The sequence below is a fragment of the Rutidosis leptorrhynchoides genome, chromosome 2 (assembly GCF_046630445.1).
Source record: "Rutidosis leptorrhynchoides isolate AG116_Rl617_1_P2 chromosome 2, CSIRO_AGI_Rlap_v1, whole genome shotgun sequence".
Taxonomy (NCBI): domain Eukaryota; kingdom Viridiplantae; phylum Streptophyta; class Magnoliopsida; order Asterales; family Asteraceae; genus Rutidosis; species Rutidosis leptorrhynchoides.
The window spans coordinates 233116529-233122000 of NC_092334.1; positions in this window are offsets into that span (position 1 = coordinate 233116529).

Consider the following 5472-nt stretch of genomic DNA (forward strand, 5'->3'; position numbering starts at 1 on the left):
GAGTTTAGGCTTTAAATATTCTGGCTAAGACGGATATCTCTACTCCCAACGTTAACCTTAGAGGAATTAAATGACCTTATGGATAGAATCCTAGGTACATGAACAAAGTGATATATCCCTAAAGGAAAGTCTCAGCTTTTCTTAATCCTAGTTGGTCTAACTAAAGCAACATTCCATCGCTTAATATTAAGCTATGCCTTAACATTAACAGATGTGCAATCTTAGATATTCTAAGGTACTGCCAATTGGATTAGAAGTCTCTCCCTTGCGACCACTTACTCAACCCCAGATCATCTTATATCTCAAGAACGTTGCTTCTGACGTGAATCATGCTTTTGAGCAAACCAGTGTTCACTGAACTCTATATTGCCTACTCTAATCACAACCTAAATGGGCAGCTCTTTTTTTGATGAATAAATAGTTATTCGTACGTAGGTACTAAAATGCCCCTTTCATATCTATTATAAACGTTTCATATTAATTGGTTTCTGATGTGGTAGCGTGGGGGTGATAGTACTATATTTTACTACGAAATACGTTACAAATTACACAAGTTTTAATTATTTATTTACAAATGGGATATACCTAAACCTTGCTACAACACTATAGGCAGTGTACCTAATCGTAGAGTAGTATAGTTTTTAGTAAGTCCGGTTCGTTCCACAGGGAGCTGGCTTATTTCACACTATATTTTAAACAATTATATTCGTACAAAATATATTATATTAATAATATATAAAAGGGGGTTTTACCGTTTAATGACCGGTTTGTCGATTTTATATTTTAAGTTACAATTAAAACCTAATGCAAAATATAAATGACGATAATTAAAGTAGCGAAAAATAAATGACAATAAATAAAAGACGTTAAATAAAATAGCGAGTAAATAAAAGTACGAGGAAAAATGAAATAAAATATATTATGCTTATTTAAACTTCCGTAATCATGATGTTTGACGTGTTGATTTTAGTTTTATGCCCATGGGTTAATTGTCCTTTGTCCTGGATTATTTAATATGTCCGTCTGGTTTTTGTCCATAACAGTCCATCGGTCATAAATTTAAAGTGCGAGTGTCCTCGTCAAATTATCCTTATACCCGAAGTCAAATATTCCAACTAATTGGGGACTTAAACTTTAACAAGGTTTTAATACTTTATTTAATAATTACACCAGGTTATCGACTGCGTATAACTCAAGGTTTTAATACTTTGTTATCAATTATGCCAAGTGTCCTTGTACATAATTTCACCCCTGTTTTAATAATTCCATAGACTATTAATCTATTCCCGTATCCGGTTAAATGAACGATTATTCGTACATATAAATATCCCGCCCATCGTGTCCGATCGAGTGTATGTGGTTATTTATAGGTACGTCCAATTGTAAATCTTTATATTAAAATTAACAAACTATCATTTAGTTAAACAAATATAAAGCCCATTAATAGCCCATAGTCTAATTTCCACAAGTGTCGTTCTTTTGTCCAAACCCCAATTATGGTACAAATCCTAATTACCCCGTCTTTAATATTTAGTCCAACATCATGATTACTTTAGCTCAAATAAGCATAATAATAACTTAAGTACGAGACATTAATTTAAAAAGGAGAACATAACTTACATTGAGTATTTATCGCGTAGTGTTACACGGACAAAATTTCGACTTCAAAAACCCGTAAAAATAACTTTTACATAACCCGAACTAATCTAATATAAAACTACCCTATACTATATATATTATATATATTTATTTATTTATTTATTACAGAGTATTATTATTATTATTTATTATTTTTATCGAACGAATGCATGGCCTTTTATAGGCGTTTTGATTTCTGACAGCTACGCGAGTCGTGGAGTTTTTGGCCTTCAAACTCCGCGAGTCGTGGAGTTGGATTTTCCAGCTCACATCATTTTGGATCTTTGCTTGTCGACGTTATTAAATAATAATATAATATATATATAATTTTTAAGAATTATTTATATATTATATTTTATTTATGTGCATAGTTGACTTGTAATTTTTGGTCCGTTGCGTCGGGCGTTGATAGTTGGCTCAGGTCCCGGTTCCGGATTTTCGAACGTCCTTGCGTACAATTTAATATCTTGTACTTTACATTTTGTAACTTGTACTCTTGTCATTTTTAGACGTTTTTCATCAATAAATTGAACCTTTTAAATTGTATCTTGAACATTTGAGCTTTTGGGTCATTTGCGTCTTCAAATCTTCGTTTTCGCCTTTTGTCTTCGCACTTATTTATTTAGACAATTACAATGGAAATATAATATAATTACGTATAAAAACCTATTATTTAGGAGGGATATTGCTATGAAATATATGTTCCTTTTTAGCCTTATCAAACATCCCCACACTTGAGCGTTGCTTGTCCTCAAGCAATACAGAACTTGAAATAAAAACATACATGAATCACTTTTTTATTCATCACACTTTGTACATCAGTGATTTTGATATGGTGGTATAAACAATGATAGTAACGATAGAACCATGGTTAAAGGTGGGTGTGTCATCCACAGTTGCCTCGGGTTTAGGTCAACGGCACTTGCAATCAAATAGCCGATTTACTTTTGGTTTCCAAAGCACAGTGCACATTTGAAAGGCGGTTTACAGTCCCACATGACTATGAAAATTTAGATCCGTTAGGAAATTGGATCTTTATGAAAACATTTGATCTTTTGAAAATTCAATGTAGCTTTTACCCTAGACAAGTTTTCCGGAATAACCCTTCACCGGTGTTTGCAAAATATTTTTGTGGGTTGTGTGGGTTTCAGATTTGAAAAGTTTAGCTCAACACTTGTGGTTTTGTGTTACCCACTTGCTAACCTTGTAATAGGAAAGTAACACGTCCAGTTTACTTGCCCCGTATATTAATTTTTGGTAAACTACCGTCCGGTTATAAAGGAAAGCGTTGAACAAGCAACTGTTAAGGCAATGTCCCCTAACATGCTTTTAATTATGGTCAAAAACGTGTCGGATGCAGTTACTATCCTTTGTAGGAGCAATAGTAAAGATCACCCTATAGTTTTTCTGTCTGGAACAAGGTCCTGTCTTCGACCATGCTATGCAACCACCGTTCTTACGGTTGACACCCGATTTGGTTCAGGTGACCTAATGAATTCCAGGTGAATTCCTAGAATTTTACGTTCAATGGTAATGAACGCATTAAAAATAGGTTTTCAGAAAACAAATCGGTTTATAATTTTGATCAAAATATTTTCTCGTTCAAGCTCGAGTTTAGATATCATTGAATTCCATGAGTTTGAATTCTCAATCTTTAAGGTCAATCTCAAGGATTGAGTAATATCAGTCTTAAAAGCTGATTTTTAATCTTTAAGGAGATTATCCTTTCTGGGGAACTGATTCATTAGTCTTATCAAGTTAATTTGCACGGTGTCCCCCCCCATTGTACGAGATAAATCCTTCTCATGGTTAGGATAAATCTGACCACTTGGCGACCCTGTTTGATGCTGAGGTCCGTGGATTTCCTGCTGATTTTAGTAATGACTTTTCTAGATTTTTCGTCAACCTACAGCTGGTCTGGACGACAACTTCTTGACCTAAATCAAGAAGCGCGTGTCTTTTTTGGAAGACTTTACATCCTTTTAATGATGGAATTGATTCATCGTGTAGATCCATCTTTTCTTTTCTTTCATCGGGTAAAATAGTTAATTTAGTCCAAAACAAAAGCACCTGCAATAACTTTACGGAAACATGTGCTAGATAGTTTTAATTGAATAACTAGGTACATTCTTCCCACACTTAGTTTCTTTCTTTGCCTTTTTATTCTCCTTTATTCCATTTTAAATGAATTCAAGCGTTTTAGGGTGTTTCTCAATTTATGTCCTTTCCGAGGTAACGATAATTTCGGTATTAACACCTACTTTTCACCGTTCATAAATATATATAAACATGATTTTAAATTCATTTAGTTGAAAATTTTTCAAATTTTCATAAAATTTGGCAAATAAACCAAGTATAAACCCGAGAGAATTTATAACCCTTCCCCACACTTAAGATCATGCAATGCCCTCATTTGCATGAAATCAGACTATAATTATAAATTCATGAGGGTGATTAGTGTAGAAAAGTAGTTAAAGATACCATAAAATTGCAGGATGATAGATGGTGCACCTCATCGTTCATTCCTTCTTGTTTTATCACACATGTTTTTCTTCAAAAACGGTTGCTTTTCTGAATTGTTTGATAATTTTTGAAAATGCGTCTTTTACCCTAATCATGCATTTTTATTAACGAGTTATGCACTAACCCGAACCCCTAATTTAATGTTAAGTGGGGTTAGACTTCCCCATACTTAGCTGACGACATGTGAAGTCGGTAGAATAAGTTCCACGAATTAGAGTAGTGAGCCAGTTATTTACATCTCGGGTGGTGTATAATATATCAATGGGTTTAAAGTTTAGACTCGCCCGATTGTCACTACTTAATTCTTTTTTAAGTGTAGCTTTTAGTAAATGGATATATCTCTTTTCTGGTTCTTGGTCAAATGGATCGATATACACCGACATACATATTTCTATAGGGTGGGCAATTCCTAACATTTCCTTCCGTTTATTCTCGGGATCAAAGTTTTCACCTCTATTACCTATTTGGGTGAAATTCGAGGTGTCATTATCTATTAAAGCTCGTAGTTCATCTTCAGTAGATGACTCGTCTATTGAGAATATTGAGTTGGAAGGTTGTTGAATAGTGAATTTCGGGATCGAAGTAAATTCTTCTTCATTAACGGTCCTTATCAGTCCCTCCATTTTGGTCTCGGGGGTAAAATTTTCAACGTTATCGTTTTCCCATGAGTACCAATTTGTCACCCTTACTTCTTCTTCATCATCCATTGATGGATTGATGATTTCGTCGGTAGAGGCTAATGTGTCATTAAGTTGTGAAATTGGTAAGACTGAATAAAAAGTATCATCGGGATAGTTGGTGATTTCGGAGCTCTCGAATTCATCAAAATTCGATGATATGAGATTTTATTGTACAATACTCTTCAGATCAACAGGTGTGTAGTCTGATAGAGTTTCAGCTTGCCGGTTTACAAACTCTCTCATTTGTTCATTTTGAGCATTGAGTTCTTCGAGTTTGATTTTCATATTGTCTAATAAATTTTCAGACACGTAATTTTCCTCGTCTACTGGTTGTTGAGTTTGGAAATATTCTTGGGAATAATCCCAATTTGAATTGTATTCTTCATAATCATTCCATTCAGGTTCCGTAGGTGCGTAATTTTCCATAGGAACGTAATAATAACATTCCCATGTTGAGTGATAATCTCCACAGATTTCATAACTAGTTATTGTTTCGTCATTCGTGATCCAAGATTGACCGAACGAATTGTCATCAACACCCGTTTGAGAGTATTGATTTAATTGATTTTGGATATCAAAAAGGGTTTCCATAGCCTTGTTTTCAAAAATTTTCATTTTATTGCGATGGCCA